Here is a 15,251-nt window from a genome sequence, read left to right as displayed (position 1 = left end):
TAAACCAGGTTGCTGATCAGATTCTGTAGGTCTGGATTAGAGCTGGGGAATGTATATTTCTAACAAGTTCCCAGGTGATTCTGTGAAGGCACTTTGAGAACCACTGATCTATCATCGTACTGAGACCACGGGAAATAAATAAATAAGCAAATTAATGTTGCTTAAGCTTCATAATAATAATTGAAAATATTAGCTTTTAGAAATAGGAGCTCTTTGCAGCTCAAAATCTTTTTGTTTAAAAATTACCCCTGGAATTCATGCTTATCTCACTGTTTTAAACTCCACTTTTTATTTAAGTAATTGCAAGCCTTATTTCACGTTTTAAAAGCCATTTTGTGAATTGCTGGTTTATATCTTTGCTTAACAATGTAGTAGGATTTAAAGGTTTTTTTCATTGATTTCATTTAAAATATTTGGTATTATATTTTGGGCAAATATTTTCCCCATATGCTCTTTGCCTTTAATTATGGTGATGATTTGTTGACTGTGCATTTTTTATTTTTATGCAATGAAATCTCTCCCTCTTCTGTTACTTTTAGGCCTAGAACATCTTTCTTCATTTAGTAAACATAGATTTTCTGGTAATTGTTATAGTTGCTTTATTTTCTTTAATTCCCTAACCCAGTTGTAATTTATTTTGGGGCAAAGTGAGGCTGTAAATGGATTTTTCTGTTTAATTTGCCTTCTGGTTTTCCTTTGTCCATTCACTAAGTAATCTTTCTCATTTTTAAATAGTCTAGAGTCACTTTCAGGACTATGCATTCCATTCCATTCTGTGGTTTGTTCCTTCTCTGTTATCACACTGTTTGAATTAATTGAGCTCTTTATTGTATTTTAATATTTGGTAGGGTGAGACTCTGGCTCTCCTCATCACTATGTTTATCTTTTATAACCAAGACTATCTTTGTTAAGGAGTCGGATCTCCCTCCTTTTATTCCAGAAAGCAAGTAGGAAGCTGGTTTTTTTGGGGTTTTTTTTTTTTTTTTTTTTTTTTTTTTTGCGGTGCGCGGGCCTCTCATTGCTCTGGCTTCTCCCATTGTGGAGCACAGGCTCCGGATGCACAGGCTCAGCGGCCATGGCTCATGGGCCCAGCAGCTCCGCGGCATGCGGGATCCTCCCGGACCGGGGCACGAACCTGGTGTCCCCTGAATTGGCAGGCGGACTCCCAACCACTGCGCCACCAGGCAAGCACAGGAAGCTGTTTTTTTTGACAACTCAGTAAACATCACTAACTTCTTGGATTTTGGAGAAATATCTATAGATTCAAGGCAACTGTTATAATAACTACTTGGCATTGGTACAGCAGGAGAGTTTCAGTTAGTAAAACATCATGAAGAAGAAAAAATATTCTTTTATCCTCCCCTGTTGCCTTTGCTTCAAGGAATGGTAAGAAGGGAGGCAAAGAATTCAGTAGAGGCGTTCAAAGTACCTGTTATATATACTTCACCATTGGCTTGTAGAACAATCCACTAATAAAGGTCTTTGCCGCTAAAGAAAACTATGAATTATGTAGGTTAGGCAAACAAAAGAATGTACACTTTTATATTATTATGAGAAAAGAAAATCTATTTCATTGACAAAGAGTTAGCATGGTTTGGTTAATATTTAAAATAATGTGTAGGAAACCAAATGACACTTTATAGCACCACAAAAAACACCAAGAGATTATTTTTCTACCACTGAGATTATAGCCTTAAATGATGAAGAGTCTCTCATAACAGCATTTGTTTGTGAAATTAATATTTGAGTCAGGCCATGCTCTGTGTGGAGTGATGCTGTAAGGACATCTTGCTGAAAATGAGCCTGTGGTTTCTCTTCCTGCCTGATGTCCATTTGGCATCCACACTCTTCTGATAATTCCACTAAGCCTTATCCTAGAGTGCCGTGAATTGGAGGTGTACTGCCAAAAATGCTATTTTAACCACGCTTTTAATATAATTTGAAAGGTGATGAATTGGACTCAGATTGCCTCCGAATCTGTATTTTCCTGCTCTTGTGTCTTCCTGGGTCCCTTTTTCACTTCCTTCCTATCCCACTTCTTTGTTGTAGCTATTTTTTAACGTGGATTTTGTTTTTTATAAATTTATTTATTTTCTTTACTTTTGGCTGCGTTGGGTCTTCGTTGCTGCACGTGGGCTTTCTCTAGTTGCGGCGAGTGAGGGCTACTTTTGGTTGTGGTGCGCGGCCTTCTCACTGTGGTGCCTTCTCTTGTTGCGGAGCGTGGGCTCTAGGCACGTGGGCTTCAGTAGTTGTGGCACGTGGGCTCAGTAGTTGTGGCTCGCGGGCTCTAGAGCGCAGGCTCAGTAGTTGTGGCGCATGGGCTTAGTTGCTCCGCAGCATGTGGGATCTTCCTGGACCAGGGCTCGAACTGGTGTCCCCTGCATTGGCAGGCGGATTCTTAACCACTGAATCACCATGGAAGCCCTAACGTGGATTTTTTTTTTTTTCTCCATGTTGGTATTGTTTCTTCCTGAAAAGAAACAATATTGCCCTTGACAGTGCAAACTGAAAATAAAAGGGAACGTCATGCTGGTTGCTTGCTCCAGCTAGAGCAGAGAGAACATGTTATTCTCAAACAAACCAGCATCTTTGTCTTGCCTACCTCTTTCCCTATTGCCCTTTCTCTCTGTTTTTTAAAAAAAATTTAATTGAAGTGTAGCTGTTGTACAATATTATATAAGTTACAGGTGTACAATATAGTGATTCACAATTTTTGAAGGTTATACTCCATTTACAGTTATTATACGATATTGACTATATTTTCTGTGTTGTACAATATATTCTTGTAGCTTATTTTATACCTAATAATTTATACCTCTTAATTCCCTACCCCTATACTGCCCCTCCCCCCTTTCCTCTCCTCCTGGTAATCTCTAGTTTTTCTCTATATCTGTGAGTCTACTTCTTTTTTCTTATATTCACTAGTTTGTTGTATTTTTTAGATTCCACATATAAGCAACATCCTACAGTATTTGTCTTTCTCTGTCTGGCTTATTTCACTAAGCATAATGCCCTCTGAATCTATCTGTGTTACTGCAAATGGCAAAATTTCATTCTTTTTGATCGTTGAGGAGTATTCCGTTGTATATATATACCACATCTTCTTTATCCATTCATCTGCTGATGGACCCTTGGGTTGCAGCAACTGAAGTGCCCTTTCTCTCTGATCTCAATGGGCTGGGTTGCTTAACTCTGGGTTGCCATGTGCACCACAAGTTCAAGCTTTGGGAGCACATGTACTGTTGGAGGGGAAGATACTTTTCTGGGATGTAAAGGGGCTAAGTTTACAAGGTTAGGTTTAAGATCCGTGTCTTCTTCCTCTGTTCTTTTTGCCCTCCTTTGCCCCCCACGACCCCCCAAGTCATCAATATACCTAGTCAGCACCTTGCACATAATTTGTGTGCAGTAAATCTTTCTTAAAGTCAATTAAGAAACTCTTTGCTCCTTTAGGACTACAAACTCTGTTTAACCTAACTTTTCATCCCCACAGTTCTTTGCCCTTAGTCAGCACTGAGGCACTGCTTATGGAATGGAAATAAGGTTTAAATGAGAAATTTGAAAGGATAAGACCCTATTTGTAAATCTATTGTAAATTATTTTCATCTTATTTCTTTTCTACCATTGCTTAGAAATATATCCTTCCTTAGAGTTGTTTTATTTATTTTTTTCTTTCATCAAGGCAGGTGTCTGATTAAGAGGACATTTTGAAGCAATACAAAGTTTAGCCACCTAATTAAATCATTACAGTGATGCTGTAGGGCTCATGTTACTATTTTCATCTCTGTTTTACATATGAGTCAACTGAGGCATAAAACGGCTGAGTCACCTTTTTAAGGTCTCACAGTGAATGTTGATGCTGGGATTCCAAATCAGGTCTTTTTTACTCACAGAGCCCAAAATTTACTTCTGAGAAAATTGATTATTCCATTTTTGCCTCTACTGAACTGTAGGGATTTTTTTCTAAGTCATGGTAATAGCCAGCATTCTTTAGAAACAAACTTTTGGGATTAACAAATTTTATATCACAGTAAACATTCGTTACTCTAAATGGGATAGAAAAATGAAAACAATCCCGTTGCTAATTTTGTTGTGTCGCTTAACAGGCATGAGTATGGCTACAACTGTTTTCTATTTTGCCTCGAAATCCCAGGTCAAGGAATTCTTTTATTCTAGCCTGCAGAGACCCACAAATCTGTAAACATTTCTTCCTTGGGGATCTAGTCTTAAACCGCCTTAGGAAGCATAACATGGAACTTTTGAAATACTCTGTGGATTCTTGCATGTGTATTTGTTCATTTTTTGTGTGGCTTTAAAGTAAAGCCACACAAAAAATAATGTATTTAAATAATGTAAAATCTTTCCAATATTGTTTGCATATATATATATATATATTTAAAAGCAGTGTGACTTCCTTAGCAACTTGTTAAATGTGTATTCCTAATATGGTAATTATAACTTTTAATGTGTGTTCCACAACATTAGACATTTGGAAAAGAATCCAGCAAACTCAAAGAACAAATTAGAAATAAACCAGATTATATCCTATGTAAATATAACTATGAGAAACTAAATGCCAATGTAATATTGTTTACAAAGGATTCATTGAATTTCTTTCTCTCAGATTCTAAAATTAAAAATTTACATATATATCTAAGGTTAAAATTGGGGACTTGGAATAAATTGAATGATTTTTTTCAATTAAAAAAGCCTTTAAAGTTATTAAGTTTTTAACATAATAAGAATGCCTGAATTCCTAAACGCTGACTGAAAAAGGTGTCATTTTTTTTCCCCTGAAAATGCATCTGAAGCACTTTTTATAAATCGATGTGAAAACTGTCTTTGTGGAAACCCTGGCATTAGGGAGCAGTGCATGTGGTCAGTAAGCAGGGGGTAAAGCTAAACACTGAGAGAAGAAGAATATGCTTTTATAGAGGGGTTGCTGTAGGGATACTTTAAGGACAGTGCTGCAAGGAGAGTTGAAAGTTCCCTTGGTGAAAGCTGTGTTTGGTTTAGATACTGACTGAATTGGGACAACTCCCAAAAGCCACCATAGAAGGTGGAATATGATAAAAACAACCTTCAAGACTCCTGGTGCGATAAAAGGTATTATTTGTTGTTGGTGCCTGTGTGTGTGTGTGTGTGTGTGTGTGTGTGTGTGTGTGTGTGTGTGTGTGTACTCTTTCTTCTGATATAATTCCAGTGTGGATCCCTGGTACAAAAAACTGATATTATGTAGAGAAGATTTTAAAACAACTCAAGTGAAATATTTTTTCTCTTCCTATTTTATCTGAACCTGAACCTGATAGAAGTGAAATGAATACTACTGATGTATGCTCATGCTTTTGGGAAACCTAAAACCATTTAGTGAAATGGTTATTCACTAAACCATTTATAGTGAAAGCCTGAATTGTGAAAGTTTGCTAGGAATGCTAAGATAAAAGCAAAATTTTAAAACAGAAATATAGATGATTTACATTTAAGTATTTTTAAGAGATGGTTTCTGAAAGTTAAGACATCAGTGTTATAACATTTATGACAGAGCTAAATATCTTCAAATTAGTGACCAAAATATTCTTGAAGTCTCAATCTCAAGTCAAAAATTTGTCATAGTCTCTTATGGCTTATTTTATTTTTTTACTTCCAGTTTTATTATTTTTAAATTCTAATTTTAAAAGTACACTGACATATCTTTATGTGAATGTAATGGAATTCTTTCATCATATTTTTAATTTTGTTTTTAGACTTCTTATAAAATAAGAGGATGACTCAAAATTTCTCCTCCTTACTGTTGTGTGTCGATTCTAGAGGATGGTAACCAGATGCACCCAACTTTGCTTCTGGAATCCTAACAATTTTTCCTCAGTGGTGACGCCCCAAAACATACTTAGGTAGCTGCACCATTTTACTTACCTGATGTAAGTAAAATGTAGACACAGTAGAAAGTCTTATGCTGGTGTTTGGCTACCTGGAATATACTGTTAATAAATTCCTCTTGATATATGTTCTGGTAATTTCCAAAGTTTTATATAAAATGTACCATGCATTTTTATAGCTGATTGAAACTTGGAATCTGGTGTTTGGTTATATAAAAACACCAAAATCTTACATTTTTATATACATGTACCAAAACATATGTTTCCTTTATCTAACAAATAACTTTTATTTAGTTCTGATTGTTCTGAGTTTCCTTGAAATAATTCAGTTGAAATAGTGCAGTTATTTAAATTTATACCAATTTAAAATATTGGGCGATGGGGTGGAGAAAGTGAACAGAAACCTCTTCGCCTTTTGCCAAGCATGTAATTAAAATAACCATATCAAAAAAGTGCAATAGCTTCTTTTTATATTGGGACAGTCTTTATTCTGCTTATTACCTCTTCCTAAGATTTCTCGTCATATTCCCTCCTTATCTCCCTTCCCATCTCTGCCTATATGGAAGTCAGGTCTTCCTCTTTTCTAGACGTTTTAAACTCATTTACCTTCAGGTGATTTGAGATGTGGCTGGTTTAAGAAGATAGCGAGTAATGCATCTGTGGAAAACTGGGAAATGTTAAGTCACACCTAAAAACACTCAAATTAAAATGTTTTCTTAGAACGTTGCTGGTGAAAGAAAACACATTTTGGGCTCAGATTCTGCCCACATGCCACTACTTAGCAACTTTTTCTTTTTTTTTTAAATTGAAGTATAGTTGATTTACAATGTTCTGTTAGTTTCAGGTATACAGAAAACTGATTTTTATATATATATTTATATATATTCTTATATATTATATAGATTATTTTCCCTTATAGCTTATTAGAAAATATTGAGTATAGTTCCCTTCGCGATATAGTAGGGCCTTGTTTGTTATCTATTTTATATATGTAGTGTGTAATTTTAATCCCAAACTCCTAATTTCTTCATGCCCCCCTTTCCCCTTTGGTAACCATAAGTTTGTTTTCTACATCTGTGGGTCTGTTTCTGTTTTGGATATAAGTTCGTTTGTATCATTTGTTTAGATTCCACATATAAGCGATATCATATGGTATTTGTCTTTGTCTGACTTACTTCACTTAGTATGATAATCACTGGGTCCTTCCATTGTTGCTGCAAATGGCATTATTTCATTCCTTTTTTTTGGCTGAGTAATATTCCATTGTATATATGTACCACATCTTCTTTATCCATTCATCTGGCTCCTGACCAATGGTGTTTAAGAGCTGGGAGAGAGGCATCATCTGTGGGAGAAGGACTCAGACAGGATAGATGGTGCCATGAAGCCAGACAGAGGGCAGGAATGGATAGTGGTTGCCAGAGTTGTCTGGTTGGAGAAGTAGAAAAGGTACCTAGGCAGGCAGGCCTAGAAGGGAGAAAGGCAGAACCAAGCTTGGTTGGTTGGCTAGAGAAAGCATGTGAATCAGTGAGCAACCATTCAATCTGGTAGAAGAATAGACGTCTGACACATTTTGGAGAACTCCATGAAATTGGTAGTCTCATGAGGGGTGTGGCCCTTTCCCTTTCTTTGCACTGTCCTCTTTGTTGCCACACTTCTAATTCAGTCCTCAGAAAAGTGAAACAGTGGTCCTTGGAAACAGTGTTCGTTTAGAAATAAATGGAGAAAGCAACATCTCATGGTGATAAAGGGTTTGACTCTGGTGTTGAACAGATATGAAAGCAAATGTTGCCTCCCTCTGTATTCAGTATGTCATAGGTGTACGTCTCACAGCTGAGCCCCTCCCCAGGATGTGTCCTCAGCCCAGGGGATTTGCCTCATCTGAGGTATGCCTCTCGATAGGGCAGCCCATATCCTGCCAGTGGGTGCAAGGTCCCTGCCCCTTATTTCCATTTAGGACCTCTCTGAAGGACCACCCCAGCTAATTGCATCTCAGGTCAGCATCTCCCTCTCTAAAACCCTGCTTCCCTCATGCCCTTAAAAGTGTTGGTTTTGAGAGCATATCCCCCCAAACACTTCCTACTGACAAAATTCCTTCTAGAGTCCTCTTCTCTGTTAGCTTGACCTTGACAAATGATCATACCAAGGCAGATAGAAATATAGAGATGGGGAAGGGGAATCATTTGTATGTGAGCCAGCTTTCACGAACTTCTGGTTGAATTCTGTTTCTGTGGAGGGTGCCACAACAGGGGCGAGGTGGGCCCAGAAGGAGGGAGGGAAAAAGTTGGAGAATTGAAGACAGGAGGTCAAGGTGTCCCTGGGGAGGAGAGGTCCTCATAGCTTGTAACTCAGGAAGCTGGTGGAATATACACGGCCTAGCTCAATTGTCCTCACCTTTTCTTTATCATTTGCCTTTTTTTTTTTTTGCGGTACTTGGGCCTCTCACTGTTGTGGCCTCTCCCGTTGCAGAGCACAGGCTCCGGACGTGCAGGCTCAGCGGCCATGGCTCACGGGCCCAGCCGCTCCGCGGCATGTGGGATCCTCCCAGACCGGGGCACGAACCCATGTCCCCTGTATCGGCAGGCGGACTCCCAACCACTGCGCCACCAGGGAAGCCCTATCATTTGCCTTTTTATGTAACTTATTAGGAAAAATTTTAGATATAGAAGCAGAATTTTCCCATTAGTTCCCATCCTTGCAAACTGTAGGGACTGGCTTTTTTTTTTTTTCCACATTCATGTTGCCTTTAATTTCCTCCACTGTGGTCTTTTTCTTTTTCTTTTTAATCCTCTCACATATGCCACGCCACTGTTTTTCCTTTGTGCTGCATACACAGAACTTGGGCTGTGATGTGCTTCTTTTTGATTCCTGTCCTCCCTATTGGACTGTAAGGAACCACACCCATCCTCTCCAGTTGCATCCCTAGCTGGTCAGAAGCGGGTGCTGGCATACAGGAGGGGCATAATGACATTTGTTAAATACATGAATCAAACAATCAGAGAATGGATCAAAATTAGAATAGGAGTAAGACTTCCTAAATTCTGGCCGTGGTTCTGTAACTTCCTAGACTTCATTTCAGTTTCTAGATTTCTGGCATATTTCTTAACCCCACCATGCTTCATTTCCTTATTTCCTTCTGGGCTAATGATACCTCCTCTGTCTGCTCAGCCAGGCTACTTGTGTGAATCAAATGAGAAGTATACACGGAAACGAGAGTAAATTCAAGTGTTGTAAAAATATAAGGTGTTTTTATGAATTCACCATGAGATTATTTTCTTTTGCAATGTTTATACCCACAAATAGAGAAAGAAAAAAGTGACAGAAAAAAAACTACCAAAGTTCTGGAGAAACTGTTCAAATTTATTGTCTTTATTTAGAGCTAGAAGATATTGCAGGAAGCCACCGTATGAATGGCCATAATGAACTCTGCTGCTTTCACTCTCATTATATTTATGCTTATCTTCTCTTTATTATGATTATTACTCCTCTGTAGGGCACATGTCTATCATTGTTTTTCTATATTGTACACACAATCCTTTATGCAGAAGTCTAAGCTTTGTTTTCAAATTCAGGACCGTTTGCACTTTAGAAATATAATATGGTGGGCCGGCCACATGGTATGTATCACCCCCAATCAGAGACTGTGTCTTTGTAATCAGAGACATTACTATTTCTGCAAAGCAAAGTATGAATTTTAACATTAAGTGGGGTAAAGAAAGATTATAAACAGGCTCTTCTCAATTTAGGTGAGTTTTTTTTTTCACCAAATGATTTTTACTAAAAATGTATGAAATTGAGGCCTATTTAAAGGTTCAAGGCTGATGTATGTATTACCTTCTCTCTCCCACACCCCCATACATACCTAATTAAAATTCCTCATGGTAAGAAAGCATTTCCTCCATCGTTGTTTCCCTAGAGACTAACCCACTGCCTGGAACGTTGTCTGATCTGTGTGTCCTTAGAAAACCACCCATATTTAACTGCCTCCCAAACAAATATATGAAAATTCTCTAAATATTTAAATTTTCTTGTAATTTGCTGACTGACATATGCTATTTGCTTTTCCTTGCCTGACAGTGATAAAATTAAAATGTTACAATGAATGGTTCAGACTATATTTTTAACTAACGATAGCCAACTGGAGCTGAAAGACTATCTTTTGTTTTGTTTTGTTTTATACATTTCCGAAAAAAAAAATTTAGAAGGTTTAGAATAGTTAAATAAACCAAACACGTTAACAGGATTTACACACCCTCTCCTCTCCCACCCACTCCCTATCACGTAAGACCAAATTTTCCAGATTTAAATGACAATATCTCAGACATCGTAGGATATTTTATTCATATTGGAAAAATCATGCCATCTTTCAGCAAATGTCCTTGACTTACTGCATTTTGACACTTCTTAAATTAATATATCTCGGGTAAATTTTTGTCTAAATAAATATACAAACAGTGGGAATAACCCAATATGATAGTGATGTTTTGGAGTAGTTAATTGGGCAATAATAATTCAATTGAAACAGATATAAATTTTTAAGATGTTCATACCACTTCATTCCCATTGTTACACATAGATACAAAGGACATAGTTTATTCTCAACTGGGATGATTCTTCACCAGCAGAGTTTTGACAGTCTGGAGACATTTTTGATAGTCATAATGACACATCTTAAAGAGCCACAGACAGAGGAAAACATCCAAGGTGCTCCACGCCTGTGATCCAAGTTCATTGCCAAGTACCCAGGTCAAGTCTAAGAGAGACTCTGAAGTCAGACAGACTTTGACTTTAACGTCAAAGCTGCCACTTTCAAACTGGCAACTCATGAGTAAAGGCAAGGGATGCTGCCAAATGTCCTATAATGCATGGGACAGCCTCTCATAATATGACAAATAATTATCCTGCCCAAACTGTCAGTGGGGTTGAGGTTGAGAAATTTCTGATTTAGGAACTGAGATAATTATATTCTTCTCATCCCTTGTGCCTTAGATTTAAAGTGAGATGGTACTAAATTTTACAAATGTGACTTTAATGAAAGTGGGCTCTTTTTATCTAGTCACTGGTTTTACATACAAAAGAAATACAACTCCACTTCCAAAGATCTTAGGAGCACTGTCTTTACTGACGTGTGCTTGAAAAAAATTGAAGCAGTGATTAGAGCACTCAATACAGGCAAAAATCCTTAAAAATGCCCTTTTCTCATCTTTTTCCTCAATCTCACTCTTCCACTGGCTCTTGATCTTCTCCCTTCCTCTCCTTCTCTGTCCTCTCCCATTAGTCTGTGCTGAACTTGTGCAGAGTAACTTCGGATTCCCTTGTTCCTTGCCACTTTTCTCTCCATTGCTCATCTGATCAGAACACCAAAGACCCAGAAGGTAGACCCAATCAAGCAAGCCTAGAATCTTTCTTTTATAGAAGACAGAGTGAAGGAGGTGTGTGTGTGTGTGTGTGTGTGTGTGTGCATGCGCACACGCGCACGTGTGTATCTGTCACACAAGTAAATGCCTTTGTTTAGTTAGCCTTTGCTGTGTAACAAACCACTTCAAAACTTTGTAGCTAAAACAATCATAATTCATCATTTCTCATAACCTGTGGGTTGGCTGGTTAGTTCATAGTTAAACATGGATGGTTTTCTGAGGAACACATATAGAAGGCAATGTTCCAGGCAGTGGGTTCATTTCTAGGGATACAATGATGGGGAAAATGCTCTTTTCCTGGAGGAATTTGTAATCAGGTATGTATGGGGATGTGGGAGGGAGGAGTAACAGATGCATCAACTCTGAAGCCTTAGATGAGTCTCAATTTGCTGGCTTCACCTGGTTTGTGTTCATCTGCAGCGTTGGCCAGACTAGAAGGTTCAGGATGACCTCACCCACGTGTTTGGCCGTTGGTTCTGCCTATTGGATAGGGCATCTCAGTTCTTCTCCACATGGACCCTCCTCCAATAGAGACTGCTTTCCTTGCTTGGTGAATTTAGGACAGGGATCCAAGACAGCTAAAATAGAAACTGTAAGAGTTCTTAAGGCCTAGAAGCAGATGATACAGTCATTTCTGCTGCATTATTGATCAGAGCAAATACAATGCAAGATCAAACTCAAGGAGAGGGGAAATCAGTTCTGCCCTTGAGGCGAGGAAGGGCAGAGTCACGTTGCAAAGGAGGATGCCTGCTGGGACTGGGAGATTTTTTGTCCATAATTTAATATCTGTCCTCTGATCACTGTGCTTTATATTCTTTCTACATCAAAATACACTCATTCCCTCTCAAGACATCAGAAGTCTCATCCAATTATGTGATCAAGCTCCACCTCCAGTCTCGTGTGATCTGCATCTGGTCCAGATACAGAGGAGGGCCCTCGGGTGTAATTTCTGTCAGTCCCCAGACCTGGAAACTAAAAAGAGAAGTTACTCTCCCCATTCATCCAACATGCAGTGATGAGACGGGGAAGGACCATTGCAATGGATGCTTCTGTCCGAAGAAGGGAAGAATGGAAAGGATATGGCAGTCGTGTTCTGAAGTCCAGCCAGGCACCCGTGGCCCCCTCCTTTAATTCAAGCGCAAGGGTCATTCCCTGTCTTTTTTTTGCCATACGCGGGCCTCTCACTGTTGTGGCCTCTCCCGTTGTGGAGCACAGGCTCCGGACGCGCAGGCTCAGCAGCCATGGCTCACGGGCCCAGCCGCTCCGCGGCATGTGGGATCTTCCCAGGCCAGGGCTCGAACCTGTGTCGCCTGCATTGGCAGGCAGACGCTCAACCACTGCGCCACCAGGGAAGCCCCCTGTCTTCTTGATAAGAAGTGGCTCATGTTTGTGCTGATAGTCTGAGCCGTATAAAGCTGCGGTTCCAGTCTTCTCCTCGTTTTGAGCTGTCCTGTCCCTGTAGTGCAGACCAGTGGCATTTTGGCTTAACAGGTTTGGTGGCTTCCTGAAAATCTGCTTGGAGTTCATTCTGTGGCCCCCCAAACCCAAAGTCTGAAATCAGCTTTGGAGCACATGTGAGGCTGCAGTGGGCAGTGCCCTTAAGATTCTTAGAGGGCTTCCCTGGTGGCGCAGTGGTTGAGAGTCTGCCTGCCAATGCAGGGGACACAGGTTCGAGCCCTGGCCTGGGAAGATCCCACATGCCGCGGAGCAACTAAGCCCGTGAGCCACAACTACTGAGCCTGCGCCTCTGGAGCCTGTGCTCCGCAACAAGAGAGGCCGCGACAATGAGAGGCCCACGCACCGCGATGAAGAGTGGCCCCCGCTTGCCGCAACTGGAGAAAGCCCTCGCACAGAAAAGAAGACCCAACACAGCCAAAAATAAATAAATTAATTAAAATTAAAAAAAAAAGATTCTTAGAAGATGGTTTGGCTGAGAACATCAATCAAACACTGAAAAAATAAATAATAAATAAATAAATTAATTAAAAAACAAACAGACACTGCCTTAAATCTTTCTGAGTTCTTAACAATGGTTCTTACAGTCACAGTCTAGATTGATTGTTGTCCTGAAGCTATGTTTTACTTTGCAAATCTTCTTCCAGGGCAGACTGACAATGACTAACCATTATATTGTCTGATGCGCCATATCAGAGGTCTCCTATGTTTCCTGTAAATTCTGTTTGCAAACTAAATAGTTCCTTCTTTGGTTCATCTCCCTTTCTTCCAGTACCATAAAATGCGCAGCTGAAAGAAGCCGGCTGACAGCTTTCTGCAGGGAAGTCTCCCTAGCCAGTTGCAGAAGTTCAAGTTACTACCAATGACAGAATGTATAACGCATAAAATATGTGTCGCTCTCCTTCCAGTCCCAGCTAGCAGTTTCCTCACTGTTCTTTCAGCCTCTGCTAACAGTCTTTCTGTGTCCTTCAGCCTCCCTCCGCATCTGATCCCAAGACCACCTGGGTTTGTTTCTGGTCGTTACTTGAAAGTTAAAAGTGCATGTTTAGGGGCTTCCCTGGTGGCACAGTGGTTGGGAGTCCGCCTGCCGATGCAGGGGACACGGGTTCGTGCCCCTGTCCGGGAAGGTTTCGTGCGCCGCGGAGCGGCTGGGCCCATGAGCCATGGCCGCTGAGCCTGCGCGTCCGGAGCCTGTGCTCCGCAACGGGAGAGGCCACAACAGTGAGAGGCCCGCGTACCACAAAAAAAAAAAAATAATAAAAAAAAATAAAGTGCATGTTTAATGTGCATTAGAAATAATGGCGTTCTTTAAATTTTATGGATATATCCAAATTTTCTCTAAATTTAAAGGCTTTGTTGTTTATTTTATTCGTTTATTCATTCAACAGGATTTATTTGTAACATTTGTAGGCATTGGGAACCAAGTTGCTGTCCTCATGGGGCTTATATTCTAGTAGGCAGTCCAGGATTCTGAACCAAAGCTCAGGAGAGCTCAGCTCCAGCTCTCCCTCTCTAGAACTTAATGTTTAGACTTTAGCCAAAAGGTCCTTTTTTAGAAAGCTGAAGTTATGTTTCCTTGAGCATTACCTTTCAGAGGGTGAGGAATTGAAATGGTATCTTGTTCATCTTTCATTCTCACAACATCTAGTTTACAGCCAACAGTTGGCACACAGTAGATGTTGATGGAAAGAGCAGAATTCACCCTTTCCTTGAAAGGTGTTACATTGGCCCCTCTCTCTGGCCTTCATCTCTTTATATCTCTAATTAAGTCCTTCATTCCTGGGATAAACCCCACTTGATCATGATGTATGATCCTTTTAATGTGCTGTTGGATTCTGTTTGCTAGTATTTTGTTGAGGATTTTTGCACCTGTGTTCGTCAGTGATATTGGCCTGTACTTTTCTTTCTTTGTGACATCCTTGTCTGGTTTTGGTATCAGGGTGATGGTGGCCTCGTAGAATGAGTTTGGGAGTGTTCCTCCCTCTGCTATACTTTGGAAGAGTGTGAGAAGGATAGGTGTTAGCTCTTCTCTAAATGTTTGATAGAATTGGCCTGTGAAGCCATCTGGTCCTGGGCTTTTGTTTGTTGGAAGATTTTTCAGCACAGTCTCAATTTCAGGGCTTGTGCTTGGTCTGTTCATATTTTCTATTTCTTCCTGGTTCAGTCTCGGAAGGTTATACTTTTCTAAGAATGTGTCCATTTCTTCCAGGTTGTCCATTTTATTGGCATAGAGTTGCTTGTAGTAGTGTCTCATGATCCTTTGTGTTTCTACGGTGTCAGTTGTTACTTCTTTTTCATTTCTAATGCTGTTGATTTGAGTCTTCTCCCTTTTTTTTCTTGATGAGTCTGGCTAATGGTTTATCAATTTTGTTTGTCTTCTCAGAGAACCAGCTTTTGCTTTTATTGATCTTTGCTGTTGTTGCCTTCCTTCTTTTTCATTTATTTCTGCTCTGATCTTTACGATTTCTTTCCTTCTGCTCACTTTGTTGCAAAACGGTGTGTGGCA

At 39.7% G+C, this 15,251-nt stretch overlaps 1 protein-coding gene across 1 annotated transcript in view; it reads left to right on the top strand.

Annotated features, from left to right (window-relative positions):
- The window catches only part of SYNE1 (spectrin repeat containing nuclear envelope protein 1), a 457,576-nt gene that overhangs the window by 51,784 nt on the left and 390,541 nt on the right, over nt 1-15,251 (top strand). The window lies entirely within an intron of this gene.

Source organism: Globicephala melas, chromosome 14 (assembly GCF_963455315.2).
Source record: "Globicephala melas chromosome 14, mGloMel1.2, whole genome shotgun sequence".
Lineage (NCBI taxonomy): Eukaryota > Metazoa > Chordata > Mammalia > Artiodactyla > Delphinidae > Globicephala > Globicephala melas.
This window is presented reverse-complemented; position numbering and strand designations above follow the sequence as displayed.